This window comes from Myotis myotis, unplaced genomic scaffold, assembly GCF_014108235.1.
Source record: "Myotis myotis isolate mMyoMyo1 unplaced genomic scaffold, mMyoMyo1.p scaffold_m19_p_17, whole genome shotgun sequence".
NCBI lineage: Eukaryota > Metazoa > Chordata > Mammalia > Chiroptera > Vespertilionidae > Myotis > Myotis myotis.
In genome coordinates, this window is record NW_023416321.1 from 35480783 (window position 1) to 35501179 (window position 20397).

Below are 20397 nucleotides of genomic sequence, written 5' to 3' on the forward strand. Positions count from 1 at the left end.
TGTGTGCAGCAGACCTTATTGAAGATATGAAACACAGAATCAGAACACTTTACAATTTGGGTGACAGCTGACTACAGAACATTAGATATCCATGCCCCTGATAACTACTTGCCATTCTCCCTCCTTAAGGCAGTGCTTGATGTCCCTGTGTTTGCCACCTTTCCCAGGGCTGCCCACCAGCCTACACTGTGCCTTAGAGCAAATTAGAAAAAGGTGCCTGCTCTGAGTGGTGCTGATGCAATACCTGCCCCAAAAGAACATGTGGGCAACTAAGGAGTTTATGCTGCATCATATATATATATATATACTAGAGCCCAGTGCACAAAAAATTTGTGCACTCGGGGGGGAAGGGGGGTCCCTCAGCCTGGCCTGTGCCCGCTCGCAGTCTGGGACCCCTCAGGAGATAACGACCTGCTGGCTTAGGCCTGCTCCCAGGTGGCAGAGGGCAGGCCCAATCCCTAGGTGCAGCCCCTGGTCGGGCTCAGAGCAGGGCCGATTGGGGAGTTGGGGCGCTGCCCCCTGTCATGCACAGAGCAGGGCAGATTGGGAGGTTGCGATGCCACCCTCAGTCATGCTCAGGATAGGGCCGATTGGGGGGTTGGGGCACCGCCCCCTGTCACACTCAAAGCAGGGTTGATGGGGAGGTTGCGGCGCCACCCCCTGTCACGCACAGAGCAGGGCGGATCAGGGGGTTGGGACGCCGCCACTGTCACACTCAGGGCAGGCCTGATGGGGAGGTTATGGCTCTACCCTGTCACACACAGAGCAGGGCCCATCAGGGGGGTTGGGGCTCCTTACCCTGTCACGCACAGAGCAGGGTCGATCAGGGGGTTGGGGAGCTCCCCCCTGTCACGCACAGAGCAGGGCCCATCAGGGGGTTGAGGAGCTCCACCCTGTCACGCACAGAGCAGGGCCGATAGGGGAGTTGGGGCACCGCCCCCTGTCACACACAGAGCAGGGCGGATCAGGGGGTTGGGGCGCCGCCCTCTATCACCCACAGAGCAGGGCCGATCAGGGGGTTGGGGCACCGCCACTGTCACACTCAGGGCAGGACTGATGGGGAGGTTATGACTCTACCCCATCACACACAGAGCAGGGCCCGTGGGGGGGGGGGGGTTGGGGCGCCGCACACTGTCACACACAGAGCCGCAGGGCAATCAGGGGGTTCGGGAGCTCCCCCCTGTCATGCACAGAGCAGGGCTGATCAGAAGGTTGGGACGCCTTCCCCTGTCATGAACAGAGCAGGGCGGATAGGGAGGTTGTGGCCCCGCCCCCTGTCACACACAGAGCCGCAGGGCGATCAGGAGTTTGGGCGCTGCCCCCTGTCACGCTGATCCCGGTGCTGGGAGGCCTCGCTGCTCCGCTGACCCTGGTGCTGGGAGGCATATTACCCTTTTACTATATAGGATAGAGGCCTGGTGCATGGGTGGGGCTGGCTGGTTTGCCCTGAAGGGTGTCCTGGGCCAGGGTGGGGGTCCCCACTGGGGTGCCTGGCCAGCCTGGGTGAGGGGATGATGGCTGTTTGCAGCTGGTCACACACCCTTCAGGGTGGGGGTCCCCAGTGGGGTGCCTGGCCAGTCTGGGTGAGGGGCTGAGGGCTGTTTTCAGGCTCGCGGGTGACTGAAGCTCCCAACTGCTCCTTTTTTTCTTTTTTCTTTTTATTCTGGGCTAGCTTTAGCTCTGGCTCCAGCTCTGAGGCCTCTGCTGGGTTCTATAAGCGAGACACTGTATCAACTCCAGCTCTGAGATCCCGGCTCACTGAAAGCTGGTTTCTGGGGTTTTGTTTAGCGTCTATATTTGTTACAATGTTTCAGACTGCAGGTTCAGAGGCCGGCAAGGCAGGCGGGGAACATTGGAGTCCTCGTCACTGAAGCAAGCAAGCCTCATGTTAGTTTCAAGCTGCCTCGCTGCCGGCCACCATCTTGGCTGACAGTTAATTTGCATATCTCGCTGATTAGCCAATGGGAAGGGTAGCGGTCGTATGCCAATTACCATGTTTCTCTTTTATTAGATAGGATTGATTTCAGAGAGGAAGGGGGAGAGAGAGAGAGAGAGACAGAAACATCAATGATGAGAAAGAATCATTGATCAGCTGCTTCTTGCACGCCCCCAATGGGGACTGAGTCCACAACCCAGGCATGTGCCTTCTACTGGATTCGAACCTGGGACCCTTCAGTCCCCAGGCCAATGCTCCATCCACTGAGCCAAACCAGCTAGGGCTATGCTCCATCTTAACTGGGCAGCTGCCACTCTGTTCTGGCCAATTGAAGTATATCAGGAATGATGTGAGCCAGGCTTGCAGGCCTTCTAAAAGGAAAAAAAAAAGGCCAGAAACCCAGATTTTAATTTTATTGTTGTTGTTGTTAATCCTCACCCGAGAATATTTTTCCGTTGATCTTTTTAGAGTGGAAGAGAGAGGGAAGGACAGAGAGAAACATCCATGTGAGAGAAACACATCGATTGGTTGCCCCTGCACGAGCCCCAACCAGGGCCTGGGATAAAGAGGAACCTGCAACCAAGGTACGTGGCCTGGACTGGAATCGAACCCGGGACCCTTTGATCCACAGGCTCTATCCACTGAGCCAAGCCTGCTAGGGCTCAGATTTTAATTTTGATTTTAATTTCATTTGTTAGTAACTAACAGGCAAATCAAAATATTTAATAACTACTTATTATGTGTCAGGTACTTTCCTAAGCACTTTGTAAGTATCAATTATTTGGCCTGTATACCAACCTGTATAGTAGTTACTATCATTATCTTCACTTTGCAGATGAGGAAACTGAGGCAAGGAGATTAAGTTGTCCAAAATCCTCTGATTAATAAGTGGCAGAGCAGGATTTGAACTCAGGCCTCTGCCTCTAGAGACTACTCTCTTAATCATCATGTTTTACTGCTATGAACTAAATTTGGCCCACGCATTGCAAATTTATTATCTGTGTTAGAGCCAGGTACAATCCCATAGAGCTTTCTGTGATGACAGAGATGTTCTATTTTGTGCTGTCCAATGCGGTAATCACTAGCCACATGTGTCTGCTGAGTACTTGAAATGTGGCTAGTGCATATGAGGAACTGATTTTTTTTTTAAAATATATTTTATTGATTTTTTACAGAGAGGAAGGGAGAGAGATAGAGAGTTAGAAACATCGATGGCAGAGAAACATCGATCAGCCGCCTCCTGCACACCTCCTACTGGGGATGTGCCCACAACCCAGGTACATGCCCTTGACCGGAATCGAACCTGGGACCCTTCAGTCCGCAGGCCGATGCTCTATCCACTGAGCCAAACCGGTTTTGGCTCTCCTGTCTTTTTAAACCACGTTCTGGGGGAGGACTTTTGATATTCATTGGCTCATGGGGCCCAACAGCTATTTTCCTCCACAGGAGAATCCTGGCTCTGATAGGAATCGTGCTACTCTCTCCCAGGGGCAGAAATGCAGCAGCCATGGGTTTTGTTTTCCAGATTGTATTTCCCCCTCTTTGATGTAGATTAATATGTGTAAAACAGATTGCAAAGATACATGCCACAATGCTAATGGTTATGTTTGTGCAGATGAATAATTAATATATCACCTTATTTTCTTTCTCGTGCCTTTACATTTTTTTCTACAGTGAACAAGTAGAAATCATATAAAATTTTGAAATCATATAAAAATAGTTATAAAACAATTCTCTTGAATTCCCAGGATGTCAGCAAAGGAAAGCCTCAGGGAGGGAGCCTTGCAGAGGACCAGAGAGCAACCTGTCCAGGTGGGGGGAGGAGTTGCACGAGGAAAAAGAAAATTGAGGGATTATCTGAGGGATTATCTGTGGGGAAAATTGGATTACGGGGGTTTACAGAGTCCTGGGGGGGGGGGTGGGTGGGTAAGCTCATAGAGTCAAACAAAGCTGAGCTGAGACAAAAAGAGTGAATTAACTCAAGGGACATGTACTTGGGTCTGTGGTCATTGATAGTTACATAGTCATAATATTAAAAGCATGAAGTATGGCTTTTAACCAAACTTGTGTTAAAAGACATTGAGAAGGGAGTGAAGTAAGATGTAAATCCTCCCAGTCCATAATAGGAACCCCATGCCTGCAAATGAACATTGAAGGAATACCAATATAAGTTTGTTATTAGACATGGGGGGGGGGGGCGCGGTGATGGGTGTAAATACAGAAAAAGCAGCTAAAAGGAGTTAAAAGTGTTGGATCTGAGGAGCTGGATTTGGGCTAGGATAGGGGGAACAGAGGGCTTCTGTTTTTCCTTAACCTTTTTCTTCTATTTGACTTTTTAGATTTTAGGAAAAATCTGTATCTATATTCTTTATTAAAGATAACTTTTTTAAAAATACGGAATGCTTCATGAATTTGGGTGTCATCCTCGCGCAGGGGCCATGCTAATCTTCTCTGTATCGTTCCAATTTAATATATGTGCTACCGAAGCGAGCGCGATAACATTTTAAATAGAGTTTTAAAAAATTCCTTTTACCCACCAAAAAACAGGTGTGGCACTACCTTGGCTTTCTCTTCTCCTGGTGATGTCAAGTGTATCCCTGCTTCCTGGTCTAGTCTAGGTTGGGCCACATTCTTGTCAGGCATGGTAACCAGGTTGCACACCTTGCCTGCACAGGCTGAATGACTACAACGTCAGGAAGGACTTCCCAACACCTTCCTTTGGCTCTGACAGTCTCATCTTCCTCAGGCAGCCACATCCCAGAGGTTTGCTCCACAAGAGAATTGAATGGCTGAGGCTGATCAGCAGCATGAACCCTACGGCCAGAGGATGGAGCTGGGAGTGTAGAGAAGGAAAGGAGCCCAGGGTATGGTTCTGTCCATTCATTATCCTGCCCAGGCACAGCTGGAGGTGGGAGAGGTACAGGAGACAGACAGGACCTGGTGTTTGCATGGGCTCTCTGCTGAATAGTCCAGAACCAGGACAAACTCACAATGCCTATTCTAGATAATCCAGGACCTTCTCCCCACCCAACCCCATTGGAGGCAGACGGCCTAAGGAAGACAAGATAAGGTGCCTGGGCAAATCCTCTCTTCCTACTTCTCTCCTACGAGCCCAGCCAGGAGACTGAAGGGTCCCAGGTTTGATTCAAATCAAGGGCACATGCCCCGGTTGCGGGCTCGAGCCCCTGTAGGGAGCATGCAGGAGGCAGCCAATTAATGATTCTCTCTCATCATTGATGTTTTTTTCTCTCTCTCCCTGTCCTTTCCTCTCTCAAATATATATATATATATATATATATATATATATATATATATATATATATATATATATATATATAATAGCCTGCTTTCCACATTTGGTCCACAAATCTTTGTGGAATGCCTATTGTGCAAGTACCATGCTAGGCACAGGGGATACAATGATAAACAAAAGCAGACAAGGCCCAGGTCTTATAAAGGTAATAATCTAGTGAGGGAAAATACTTCAGTTGAATAATCACCTTAAATAAATGTATGATTACAAAATAAGATTAATGCTATTGTGATAGATACTCTAGTAGCCCCTCAATGTCCATTCTCCCTTTATGAGTAGCATAGGTAAATGTCCACTTTCAAGGAAACATATGATTACCTAGAATAACAAATACAGTTACCAGCCTTCTTGCATCAGATGTAGTCATGTAGCTAAATTCTGGCCAATAGTAACAGAAACGGTATGTATAACTTCCAGAAAATGTCTTTAAAGGAGGGGGCTTGCCCTTTTTTCCTCTTCCTTCTTCTTGATTGTGGGAATGTGGACATAATGGCTGGAGCTCCAGCTACTTTCTTGGATCATGATGCGACTTTGGGAATGAAAGCCATGTGTAGTGGAACAACAAGACTGAAGAAACCTGGGTTCTAAGCACCATGGATTAGCGCAGGACTTCTGCATGTGAGCTTCACTTTTGTTTAAGCCACTGTTACTTGGGGTTTTTCTGTGATTTTTCAGTTACAACAGGGAGATATGTGGTTTTATCAGTATATATAACATGGAATCTGACCCATACTGGGGGGCTTCTTTGAGGAAGTGATGCTTCAGTTGAGTGAGCCAAGAATGAAGTGGGATGTAAAAGGGTTTCAAGCAAAGGGGAAAAGTCCCTTTGCAATGGCCCTGAGGTGGAAGGGAGCTTGGCATGTTGAAAGGAAGAGAGGGAAGGCCAGGTGGCTGGAACAGGAAAAGCAAGGAGAGAAGTGGCACAGAATGAAATCAGAAAGATGACCACATAGGGCCTCATAGGCCTGTTAAGACTTTTGGTCTTTATCCCAAGAATAATGGGGAGCCATTGAAGGGGTTTCGGCAAGGGGTTACCGGGTTAGATTTGCTCTCCCCTTGGCTAATAGTTCCATTCATCTGAAACAGCTACCATGCCCCACCCCAGAATATCCTTGAGGCCCAGACAAAATATTGTTTGCCGGTGGATAAATTTGTGTGTGTGTGTGTTTTTAAATCATTTTATTGCTGTGGTAGAATATGTAACACAAAATTTGCCACTTTAACTGTTTTTCAGTGTGCAATTCAGTGGCTTTAATTACATTCACAATATTGTGCAACCATTACCACTATCTGTCCCCCCACTTTTTTGTGTGGATGAACTTTTGCACTTACTAAACATTTAACAACTGTGTGTGGGATTGAACGGTATCATTGCAGCAGTCACTGTGTGTGAATTCCTAGAAAGTGGGCTGTGGGCTGTGAGGAACAGTTGACCAAGTCAGGGTCAGCTGGGGCCGGCCTGAGGAATGTCATACCCTGGCCAGCAGGTCCGCCAATCTGTCAGCTGTCACCAGTCAGGTCATTTGGTATGCTTTACTTAAGAGGAAGAATATATCCCCTGAACTGGAACGGGGACAAGACCAGAGTTAACTGATGTTTGATGTCTTTCAAGATCTTAGGAAAACGTTCTGACCTAGTTGATCTACCAGAGAATGCCAGAAGCAACGGGGATTTTGTCTGTGATCCTCAACGTGGGGCAAACAGTTCTCTGTGGATATACCCAGTGATGTGCCCAGGGTACGTGAAGCCCTAGCAGAGACACGGGGCATCCTCCTGGAGCATTCATTTGACTTGATGGGAAATAACTCACATGCTTTTATTTTCAAACAAATTGTACATGCATTATGAGACAGAAAGTGACATAATGAAGTTTAAGTGTAAAATAGAAGGTTTAAAGAACTTACACTTGCTGGCTTGGACCTTACTCTCAGATTTCCAGGAATATTTGTCCCTTTCCTCAGCTAATAGTAGTATTTTGGTATAGCATAGTGATTAGGAATAGACTCCCAAGCCAAAGACCCAGAGTCAAACTCTCGCTGTGACATTTCTTAGCTGTGACACCTTGGACAAATTATACAACCTAGCTGAGTCTCAGTTTCCTAGTCTGTTAAACAAGAAAAATGATTGTACCTAGTTATGTGTTAAATATTTATAAAATGCTTAGCACACACCACATTTGCACTAGGAGCTCTTTTTTAAATTTTATCTTTATTGTTGAAAGTATCACAAATGTCCCCCCCCCCCCCCCCATGAACCTCCTTTATGGGTACGAGTAATAGTATGAGATGGTAATGTTTTAGACCTTGGGCTTTCTTTTCAAAGTCTTCAAACTGACAATACTAGCAGTGCTCTCTGCTGATTGTAAGATAGTCAAATAATATAGAACTCAATATAAGAAATCATGGAAGTTCCCGCTTCCCCTAAATTCCATGACCACACCAGAGGTAAACACAAATAACTGTTGCTGAGCATCCTTCCTTCCAAACATTTTTTTTTAATTCAACATTTACTGAGCACCGTGTACTTTAGACCCTGTTACATTTTCCTCCTCATTCTTCTGCTGTGTTTTAGGGCATTTTGGCTGTGAGGCTGATCATAGCCTTCTTCCAGAAACTTGTGATGGGTGGCATTGCTGAGAATAAATGAAAAACTGTGCTCCAGACCCACAGCTGTGAGCCACCCTGTCCACAACCTCCCTCTAGGAAAAGCACTTCGACAAAGGATCTTTTATGGAGAGTCTGATGAGCCTGAGACACTGGGGAGCTTCAGGAAAAATGGTCTTGACATTTTTTTGTTGTTGTTCTCTTTCAACTTCAGGCTTCCATCTTAATTTTGTGATTTCATACTTAATGTGTTGAAGGTTGAAGGCTGATAGAAGCTGCTAGTTTTTCCACTTCATTTCTCATTGTTTCCCTCTTTCTTCAGCCTGGGACAGGGCTACTCTGCTGTTTACTTTGTGGATTGTGGTAGTGAAGGAACCCAATGGACTTGCTCAGAATCCACAATGAACTGTGGTACCAACTCTTCCCACTTTTCAGGTACAACCATGAATCTTTGCATAAATAAGAAGATCAAATGAATAAGAAATGTCCAACAGTAGCAGAAATGTCACTATAGCTGTGATCTGATCACTGAATGCATGTCACCTTGGATAGCTTTCTGAGACTTCTCTGGGTGTACTGTCTTCTCTGGCCGTCTTATCACACTCAGTATCAAATCTCCATCTTTCAGAGACCTCACCACCTTTTTAAAATATATATTTTATTGATTTTAGAGAGGAAGGTAGAGGGAGAGAGAGATAGAAACATCAATGATGAAAGAGCATCATTGATCAGCTGCCTCCTGTAACCCCACACTGAGGATCAAGCCTGGGCATGTGCCCTGACCAGGAATCGAACCGTGACCTCCTGGTTCATAGGTCAATTGCTTAACCACTGAGACATACCGGCTGGGCAGCACTTTTAATATTCGAGATGACTACCCCCAGTTTCTGAGCTGAACACTTGTGTAACCAATCTTTTAGTTGTCACATCACATTATTTAGGTATTTCATGAACTCAGGGTCAGTTACTAGCAAGGTGAGTCACATTTCTGCATTTGAGCAAAAGTTCCAGATGGATATATGGGCTTTATGCCACACTAAATTGCAATGCTGTTGATGCCAAATGGAAAGCGCTCCCAGGAGTGCTGCCCCAGCATGGCCAGGCCCACAGATGAGGCTCACGCCCACGGGAGACGGCAACCACAGGGCTCTGCAGCTGCTTCCTGCCATTGGTTTCAAGTGTCTAAACATAAAATTTCATACTTCTAGCATGCACACCTTAGCATATGTCAGTCATGCCTCAATGAAATGGTCAAAAATTTGATAGGAAAAATCAATATAATCTAGGATTTTACTAATACAGGGCAGTGGTGTGCTGGAACTGGCTTGTCCAGCTTATGAAAGCTGATAGTTAAATTTTAAGCAAGCCAGTTGTTAACTACAGCCATCATTAAAACATAACTTATGCACTCTTACAATTAAACTAATTATATTTTTTTAAAAGTAATAACTACTTGCCCTGGCCAGGTGGTACATTTGGTTGGAACGTCATTCCATACACCAAAAGGTTGCAGGTTCCATCCCTGGTCGGGCCACCTACAGGAGGCAACGGATTGATGTTTCTCTTTCACATCGATGATTCTCTCTCTCTCTCTCTCTCTCTCTCTCTCTCTCTCTCTCTCTTTTCCCCTTTCTCTCTCTCTCAAATTAATTGGAGGAGAAAAACCACACATCCTTGAGTGAGAATTAAGGAAAAAAAATTTTAAATATATTTTATTGATTTTTTTTACAGAGAGGAAGGGAGAAGGAGAGGGATAAAGAATTAGAAATATCAATGAGAGAGAAACATTGATCAGCTGCCTCCTGCTCACTCTCTCCTGGGGATGTGCCCGCAACCAAGGTACATGCCCTTGACCTGAATCGAACCTAGGACCCTTCAGCCTATAGGCCGACACTCTATCCACTGAGCCAAACTGGTTAGGGCAGGAAATTTTTTTAAAATAATAAATACTCAAGATGCATTGTAAGTATAATTTACTAGTATATATGTGAGGTTATTCACATCTACTATGTCTGTATGGTAGAAATAGTATATAATGGTGTGCTGCTGCCCCTCTCTTTCCAACTCCAGATCCAGTGATCCTGCCTTGGAGGTTTGAAATTGGCCATGATGGGAGTATTTATACCAGTGGTTCTCAACCTTGGCTGCACATTAGAATCACCTGGGAATCTTTTTAACATCCTGATTTCTGGGCCTGGCCCCACCCCATAACAAAGAAACAGAATTTCCGGAGGATGAGGCCCAGAAATCAGGATGTTAAAAAGATTCCCAGGTGATTTTAATGTGCAGCCAAGGTTAAGAACCACTGATTTATACCATGAAAATTGGCAAACACTACAAATCAGGGTGTGGTTTTTCCCCCCTCAGAGAACTAATTGGTAAACATTTACCAGCACTGTACTATTTAGGAATAACCACAAGGAGAATAAAAAAATAGGTATATCTTTTAAATCAACAATAGAGAATTTAGCCTATCCAATATAAAGCACTAAAGGAGAGAAAAAAAAAGGTATATGATAAATAGAAAACAATGGATGCCTGGTTAATCATGCCAATTAAATCTAAAGGTTTATATGGCCCTAGCTGGTTTGGCTCAGTGGATAGAGTGTCAGCCTGTAGACTGAAGGGTCCCAGGTTCGATTCCAGTCAGGGGCACGTGCCTAGGTTGCAGGCTTGATCCCCAGTAGGGAACGTGCAGGAGGCAGCCAATCAATGATTCTCTCTCATCATTGATGTTTCTATTTCTCTTTCCTTCTCCCTTCCCCTCTGAAATCAATAAAGATATATTTTTTAAAAAAAGAACTTTAAAAAAATAAATAAAGGTTTATATGGTTCCTCCTGTTACCCTATTAAAGTCACAGGAAAGAACTAAAACTATGATAAGCCCATAGGTCAAAGAGAATAGTAGCAGAGGAAACATACAATGTTAACTACATTTTGGAAGATGGAAAGAGAATGAATTAGTAATAATTGATTTAGGTTTCAGCTGTCTCTGTTCTGCTACATCCTCCAGAGAAATAAGGCCACAAGAAGGAAGACGCAGTAGATTCATTGTGAACAATGTCTGTAGAAAGCCTCAGAAGTTGGAAGCTGGAAGCATTAAATACCTTTCAAGATGGGAGTGGAAGTTAGAGCTAAGCACAGAAGCATTAACTGACAGTTTGTGTAAAGAAATAGTTCCCACTCCCAAAATTTATCTATAAATTAAATGCAATGCCATCAGGACTTTCTGAGAAATTGGACAACCTTATTCTTGTTAGAGTAACTAAATTAATTTGGCTCAGTGGCTAGAGCATCGGCCTGTGAACTAAAGGGTCCCAGGTTCGATTCCGGTCAAGGCCAATCGATGTCTCTCTCTCTCTCTCTCTCTCTCTCTCTCTCTCTCTCTCTCTCTCCCTTCCTCTCTCTCTAAAGGCAGTGGGAGCATAATGCATAATCCTCTTGCATTATTAAGCTAGTGCAAACTGGTACAGATGTCCTAGAAAGAAGTTTGGCAGAATTGGTTACATCAAGGATGCAAAGACCCAACAACCAGTCATCCCAACCTGGGGTATGTACTCCAGAGAGTTCTCAGGTCCATAAGGGATAATGTTCACTGCATCTTTGTTGTGGAAATTAGGAGTTGGGAGCATCCTAGGCGTCTCTCATTGGTGGAATATTTGGGCGGATCCTGTATAATGCTCCTTAGCAGTAGAACCTATGAGCTAGATTTTTACATGCAGCATCATATAATAGGTCATAAAAATAGTGTTGAATTTAAAAAAAAGAAACAGAAAAGATCCTTGGACCAATTATGAATTTAAAATATAGGCTGGATGCCCTAACTGGTTTGGCTCAGTGGATAGAGCCGTCGACCTGCGGACTGAAAGGTCCCAGGTTCGATTCCGGTCAAGGTCATGTACCTTAGTTGCGGGCACATTCCCAGTAGGAGGTGTGCAGGAGGCGGCTGATCAGTGTTTCTCTCTCATCGATGTTTCTGACTCTCTATCCCTCTCTCTTCCTCTCTGTAAAAAAATCAATAAAATATGTTTTTAAAAATAAAATAAAATATAGGCTGGAAATAGCAGTATATATTACAAGAATACATATATATCCAAGGGTACATTTCAAACATGTAACAGTGGGTGTTTATGAAGGAGGGAAGGAGAATGTAGACCAAGACTAAGGGAGGGGTTAAGTGAAGTGAAGGGCCTTACACAGACCAAGTATGCTATGACTGAGGAATCTGATGAACTCAGTTCTCAGCAAGCAAGGCATCCCCAGCCCCCTGCCTTTATTCAGCAAAAATCTCAATGGAATTTCTTGGGGACTTTGCAACAAAGCTGTAAAGTTTTTCTGGAAGTATAAATAATGAAGAGAAGATCAGAAAACTTTGAAAAAGAAGAGCATTTAGGGATGACTTGGCCTTCCAGATAATAGAATGTATAAATAATTCAGCAGTCACTAGAACAGTATGTCACTGGCACATGAATAGACAAAAGAATCAATAGAATAGAAAAGGGCAGAAATAGACCCAAGAACTTAGCAAAAGCTACTAGATGATAAGAGTGGCATTTTGATCAGTGATGGATTTTATAACAGGATATTTGAAAAAAAATATTTTTAAATATATTTTTATTGATTTTTTTACAGAGAGGAAAGGAGAGGGATAAAGAGTTAGAAACATCGATGAGAGAGAAACATTGATCAGCTGCCTCCTGCATGCCCCCTACTGGGGATGTACCCGCAACCAAGGTACATGCCCTTGACTGTAATCAAACCTGGGACCCTTCAGGCCGCAGGCCGACGCTCTATCTACTGAGCCAAACCGGTTAGGGCAAGATATTTGAAAATTTGACTCATGATATTAGTGGAAGGAAGAAAATACATACAGCAAGTAAGATCTTTTGAGAGTAAAGAGACTTAGGGTTTGAATGCCAGTTTTGACACTGATTAGTTATGTAGTTGCAGGCAAGATACTTACCCTTCCTAAGCCTCATTTCTCCCATATTTATAAACAAGGCAGTAAAAGTGCCTACTTCATTTGTTGTAAGGACTAAAAGAGATGATGGATGCTAAAAAGTAAGGACATGGTACCTATTACACAAACTGTGCCCCATAAATATTAGCTGTTATTATTTCTACCCTAAATCACATACAAAGTAATGAGTAAAATAAAACCATAAATGTTCCAGAAAGAAAAAAAAATTATTATAATCTTGGGGAGCAGAAGGAATTTCTAAATATGACCTTAAGGTAGAAAACATGAAGAAAAACAAAACAGTTCTGATTGAAAAAAACAAAAAATTTCTTTATGCCAAATCCCACCACAAAATTAAAATGCCAATGTCAAACTGGGGAAAATATTTGTAATATATGCATAGACAAATAATATCTCTTACTAATCAACAAGGAAAGGATAAATACAGCAATAGAAAAGTGCACCAAGCCCTAGCTGGCTTGGCTTAGTGAATAGAGCATTGGCCTGCGGACTGAAGGGTCCCAGATTCGATTCCAGTCAAGGGCATATTCCCGGGTTGTGGGCTTGATCCCCAGTAGGGGTCCTGCAGGAGGCAGCCAATCAGTGATTCTCTCTTATCATCAATGTTTCTATTTCTCTCTTCCTCTCCCTTCCTCTCTCTGAAATCAATCAATAAAAATATTTTTTTTAAAAAAAAAGAACATTAACAAACAAACAAACTAAAAGTGATTACAAATTCATAGAGGGGCTATGAAGTCCCATTTGTCATATATCAAATTAGCACAATAGGCTTTTATAATATTTATTTAATATAATATGATATTCCTTTTGTGTGTGGCTTATTTCACTTAGCATAATGTTTTCAAGGGTTATCCATGTTGTAGCATGTATCAGAATTTCACTTTTTATGGTTGAATGAAATTCCATTGAATGTATAGACCACTCTTTTTTTAATCTTCACCCTAAGATATGTTTTTAATGCTTTTCTTTCTTTCTTTCTTCCTTCCTTCCTTCCTTCCTTCCTTCCTTCCTTCCTTCCTTCCTTCCTTCCTTTCTTTCTTTCTTTCTTTCTTCAGAGAAACATTGATATGAGAGAGAAACATCGATCGGTTTCCTCCTGAACATGCCCTGACTGGGGATGGAACCCACAACCTTTTTGGTGTATGGGACAACACTCCAACCAACTGAGCCACCCAGCCAGAGCTGTACCAAATTTTTTTAATCCATTAATCCATTTTTATTTTTAAATATATTTTTATTGATTTCAGAGAAGGGAGAGGGAGAGAGAGATAGAAACATCAATGATGAGAGAGAATCATTGATTAGCTGCCTCCTGCAGGCCCCCTACTGGGGATCAGGTCTGCAACCAGGGCATGTGCCCTTGACCCAAATTGAACCCTGGGCTCCTCAGTCCACAGGCTGATGCTCTATCCACTGAGCCAAACCAGCTTGGGCTATTCATTAATCTTCTGATGAACATTTGGGTTGTTTCCAACTTTTGGCTATTGTGAATAATGCTGCTATGCCTATTTGAGTACCTGCTTTCACTATTTTGGAGTGTATACCTAGGAGTGGAATTGTCGGATCATATGCTAATTCTATGCTTAACTTTTCTTTTAAAATGTGTTTTATTTATTTATTTATTTCAGAGAGAGGGGAAGGGAGATGGAGAAAGAGAGAAACATCGATTGGCTGCCTCCCACACGCACCCTGACCAGGAGATTGAGCCCGCAACCTGGGCATGTACCCTGACCAGGAATTAAACTGGCCACCTTTTGGTGCATGGAATGATGCTCAACCAACTGAGCCACACGGGCCAGGGCTATGTTTAACTTTTTGAGGACCTGCTAAACTGTTCTTTTTTAAAAAAGTCAGATTTATTAAGGAATAGCTGCACAGATGTATGACTTTTCTCCAACATATGCAGTCACATAAATACCATCACAATGAAGATACCACCCCAAAAAGTCCCCACATGCTCTTCTGCAGTCTGTGCCAAACTCTTACTCCTTGCCCTTCCCAGCTGCTGATCTGATTTCTGTTCCTACACTATTGACTTTTCCAGAATGTCCAACAATGGAATCATTGGAGCCTGGCTTCTTTCACTCAGCACAATTTATCTAAGATTCATCCTTGTCAGTGTATCAATAATTTGCTCCTTGTTATTGCTGAATAGTATTTCACTGTATGGCTATACCATATGTCTTTATCTATGCACCAGTTGAAGAATACTTGGTTTGTTTTCAGCTTTTGACAATTATAAATTATGCTGATATAGGCATTTGCATATAGGTCTTTGTGCAGAGATATATTTTTATTCATCTGTAAGGACTCCATACCTAGGAGTGGGATATTTGCCTCATGTGATAAATGTATGTTTAACTATTCTAAACTGCCTATTTGTTTTCCAAAGCAGCTGTACCATTTTTTCATTCCCACCGGCATGCATGAGAGTTCATTCCAGTTGTTCTGTATCCTCTACAACATTTGATATGGTCAATTTGTTTATTTCTATTTTAGTTGTTATAATAGGTATGTAGTGCGATATCTCATTATAATTTTTCATGTACCTAATGGCTAATGATGTTGAACTTTCCCCCCATATGCTTACTTACTATCTTTTCCTCTTCCCTGGTGAAGTGTTTGTTCAAATCTTTTTGCCCTTTTTTAATTGGGCTTTTTTAATATTACTGAGTGTGAGAGTTCTTTATATATTCTGGATACAAATCTTTTATCAGATGTGTGTTTTGCAGTATTTTTTTTCCAATCTGTGTCTTATATTTTCATTTTCTTAACAGTGTCTTTTCAAGAAAGGAAATTTTTATTTTTTTTGAAGGATAAAAAGAACCTTTGTTTTTAAGGATGGAAATGATTATTTGAAAATTTAAACAGCTAGAATCTATACAAGAAATTGTATACAGCTAGATTATACAAGAAATTGCTTAAAAATTCGTCTTCAAAGAGTTGGATTCCATTATACATGCTTTGTTCACTCCTTAGACCTCTAACTTCAGACTGAAGTTGAGCAGATTTACAGCTTATACTTTCCCTCAAATCATTCTTGGGCCCCAGAGAAGGTGCTGGACCCCTCAGTGGACAAGCAAAGCAGGTTACTGTTACTAGCACCTAGAAAGACAAGGCTGTGGTCGATAAAAATGCCAACTTGGTATCCCCGCCGCCATCATTTTTATTTTAATGAGTCTAATTTATCAGTTTTGTCTTTTGTGGTTCATGCTGTATGTGTCTTCTCTATGAAATTTTTGTCTAACTCACAAATATTTTCTCCTCTATTTTATTCTAGAAGGCTTATAGTTTTAGGTTTATATTTAGGTCTATGATTCATTTCATGCTCGTATTTGTACTTTTTTTTTTTTTTTGGCACATTGATGTCCAGTTGTTCCAGTGCCATTTGTTGAAATGAACTTGTTCTTAACTTAACTGACATTGTATTATATGAAATAGTTCTTTGTACCAAAGCTTGATGAGGCATGAAATATACAAGTGACATACTTGTAGTATTCTTTATAGTTTACAAAGTACTTGTCATTATATAACCTCATTTGACCCACAATCAACCGTATGAGGTAGGAATAAAAAAGTTATTCCTCTCATTTTACAGATGAAGAAGCCAAGATAAGCTAGCACATGGCCAAAGGAGAAAGCTTTTAGTACTATTGTCAACACATTCATTATTGAACTCTAATGATCCTTGAGTAGCCTTTTCCAAGATCCAAGTTATTTCCATAAATCTGTCCAGTACTCAGGATCAAGTCAGTATTTACTACTTAATTTTGAGCTTACTGATCCTTGAAAACTGGAAAGGCTAAGAGATTTGGTGCAACTGGGATCCAAGAGCACGGTTATTTGGACTAACCATGAGAAGTGGTCACATGTCTCAACTCTGCTATGTGAACTGGCCATGGTCCTGCAAACTTTATTCTGTAAATATGTAATTAGAAATCTTTTCTTTGGGATATTCTTGAGCTTCAACAAGAAAAAATTCTGTTACCAAATAGTCCAAATATCAAAGCAATAAACTGATTTGGCTTATGTTTTTGGTTATTTCTTCAGCCGACTTGCCACTCCCCTTTCTGTGGGAAGCACACCCACATATCACATCATTGGAGTGGTTTTGCTATCACCTGACTGCCTTCCTGGCCATGGCTCTCTGTAGCAGAGGTGGACATGTTGCCCAGGGTGATGATTACAGTTGTTTCTTTGGAGGACTTAGGATTGGACTGAAACATAATCAATCTGCAGTTGACTGGTGTTTAAACATGTAAATTGGGAGTTATACAGCAGTCATATTCTGCCTGTAAAGCAGATTGGGGCGGGGGGTGGGAGTGGATCTGAAGAAAGAAAAGGAACGAAGCAGGGAGGGAGAAGTAGAGACTCAAGACTGCTTCACTGTTCTTGGTTCCAGATCTTTTTAGTGGCCTTGCTTCATACCTGGCCTTTGGTGCTGAAAGCACTTCTCTATCCTTTAAAAATTGTCCTCTCTCCCTTTTTAAGCTAGCTCAAATGGGTTTCTGTTACTTATAACCAGAGTCCTAACTAATACACTAGAAGTAAATTGACTTATCGTAGAGTAGAAAGACATGGCCTCGAACTGCCTTACGGGGATTTAAAAAGAGCTGACATTTTGGTGCTATAACTGGGAGACAAAAATTCCTCCCCTTTGTAAGATAAATTGCATGAAAGGTGTAGGCCAGCTGAGTGAACGTCAGCTTGTACAATGAGAACACGGGAGCGTATTATCCAGGTTAAACTATCATTTGTTTCCAACTGGGAAGGAGCAGGGAGGAGGAGGATGAAGAAAAGAAACTTGGATGAAAGGGGAGCCAGTGGAGGAAGAAAGGGTAAGTCTGATATGGATGGGTGCCCAGAAAAATTTTGTACATTCACATTTGGAGACTCCTTTACCTTTGAATTAAAAAACATACTGATCAACTGCCAAGTATTATTTTGTTAATTAGATTTTCTCCATGAAATTAGTCTTCTGACACATTTCCAACCATTTCTCTGAAGCAGACCCTCTGAAATTCTGACGCTCTCTTTTCAAGCAAGATTAAATGTTACGGCCTTGCGTTCTCCTCCTCACCCAGACTCTCAAGTTTCTTTGCCTTGTTCCTGCCTTTGTCATTCGCTGTGAAGAGCAGAATGCGTGGTGCACCGAGGCTGGTGGGACAATGGGGCTGATTCGTGCTTTCGGAAGACAGGGAATTGTCTCAGAGCAAACACTGACCCGCCTTTTTGCTGGGGGCACTACAATGTTTAGCTGACAGCAGCTTGTTTGGATTTGTCCAACCAGTGGATAAGCATCTAAATGGCAGGGGCAATATGGGGTTCCTAAGGTCCCTGGGGGCACTTAAAATAATCTTGGAAGATGCTGGTAGAGTTTGTGCTCTTTATAAACAAACACAGAGAGATTATTCAAACAGCTGCTAATTTCATTAAGAAGCCTCATTTTAAGGTCCCAGAACGAGCATTTCTTTTTATGTTAGGATTATCTCTGAGTTTTATATTTGCATCTACTCCCGGTAGCTTAGCTGAGATGTCCGATACTAAGCTTACATTTGGATGGCTGTTTTGGCTTTGCCTTCAAGAAAGAATTTACCTTTAGAGGAGACTAAATTTGATAAAAATAAATTTGATGGGTAATTTAGGACTATTTATACACATTTTTATTGGTATCATATTTATATACTATTTTGTGATCTTTTAAACTGAGCACTATAATATGAAAACATTAACTTGTCAACAAATTTTGATGTACATGATCACTTCTAATGGGTGTGTTGTGCGTAACTGTATGAATGAGCCATCACATAACTAGTCCCTTGTTTTTAGACATATAGGTTGTTTGCAAGCTATAAGCCATGCTTCAGTAAAAATTATTGCAGCTAAATCTTTGCACATTTCTTTATTTCTCCAGGGAAAAAACCATGGGTTTTGATTGCTGGGTCAGAAGAGATGCATGTTTTTAATGTTTCTGACTCAGACTGAGAAACTGCCCTCCAAAGTACAATTTATACTTCCTGTAGGTATGAAAGTGCTTTCCTTCTCACACACCTTGGCTCGTTGGTCAAAACTTAATTTTGTTGTTGTTTTTTAGTTAATTTTCTTGGTTTTCCCAGGTAAGTAATCATATAATCTACAAATAATGACTTTTAGTTTTTATTTCATTTACCAGATAGTCAAAAGTTGCAAGAATTTATAATATTTCATTGTTGGTGAGAATATGGATAAATGGATGTTCTCAAATCCTATGATTGTAAATTGGTAGGTAAATTTGAAGGATAATCTGAGAGCATCTGTGACAAGTTTTAAATTGCAAACCCTTTGACCTAGCTATTTCAACTCTAAAAGAAAGGTATTCATTAAAGTACTTTGTTTATGCCGAACCTGTTTGGCTCAGTGGAGAGCATCGGCCTGCGGACTGAGGGGTCCCGGGTTCGATTCCAGTCAGGGGCATGTACCTTGGTTGCGGGCACATCCCCAGTAGGGGGTGTGTAGGAGGCAGCTGATCGATGTTTCTCTCTCATCGATGTTTCTAACTCTCTATCCCTCTCCCTTCTTTTCTGTAAAAAATCAATAAACTATATTTTAAAAAGTACTTTGTTTATAATAGCAAAAAATTTTAAAATAACTTAATTCATCAGTAGGGTATAGTTAAGTAAGTTATGGCACATTTCTGCTATGAAATACTGTGAGGCCATTAAAGAGAATAAAATAGATCTCTAGTACCAACCTGGAAATCAGTCCATGCTATTTTGTTAATTTTAGAAAATATTTTGCAGGATAATAATGTATTATGATCCTAATTTTATTTTTCAAAATCCAAGTATATACACTCAGAAATATATACCTGAATATACATAGAGAAGTTTTGTTGAAGGTGCTTACCTCTGAGTCAGTGTCTTCCCATGCACCAAGAGGTCGCCGGTTCAATTCCAGTCAGGACACATGCGTGGGTTGTGGGCTCAATCCCCAGTGGGGAGTGTGCAGGAGGCAGCAGATCCATGTTTCTTTCTCTCTCCCTCTACCTTCCTCTCTCTCTCTCTCTCTCTCTCTCAAATCAATAAAAACATATTTAAAAAAGAAAAAGGAAATAAACGACTGAATATACCCAACAACTTAGATCAATCTCCAGATGATCACGCTTAGTAAAAAAAGCCAATCTCCAAAGGACTGGCTTACATACTATTTGATTCCATTTAAATAACATTCTTAAATTGACAAAATTCTAGAGAGTGAAGAACAGATTAGTGGTTGTCAGGGGTTAAGGGGCTGGGGTGGGAGGGAAGTAGATGTGACTGGTTATGGAAGGGAAAGGTGAGGGGTTCTGTTGATTGAAATGTTTTCTATGTTAATTGTATCAATGTCAAGATCCTAGTTAGGATATTGTATTATAGTTTTGCAAGATGTTACTATTAGGTAGAGTATAAGGGTATAAAGAATCTTTCTATTATTATATCTATAATTGTGTCAAAATAAAAAGTTCAATTCAAAAATAAAAAGGACTGTCCCATCCAAAATACCTATAGAGGCCCTTTGAAAAACAAATACAATGAGATTTTTTAAA

General features: G+C 41.8%; 1 non-coding gene and 1 pseudogene across 1 annotated transcript; both read right to left on the minus strand.

Moving 5' to 3' along the window:
• Positions 1 to 4324: 4324 nt before the first annotated feature.
• LOC118672616 lies at positions 4325 to 4430 on the minus strand. The gene has a single exon (XR_004973157.1). It is a non-coding gene; the product is annotated as a U6 spliceosomal RNA (small nuclear RNA).
• Positions 4431 to 8151: 3721 nt separating this feature from the next.
• On the minus strand, positions 8152 to 11484 carry LOC118671489 (annotated as a pseudogene).
• Between the last annotated feature and the right edge of the window lie 8913 nt (positions 11485 to 20397).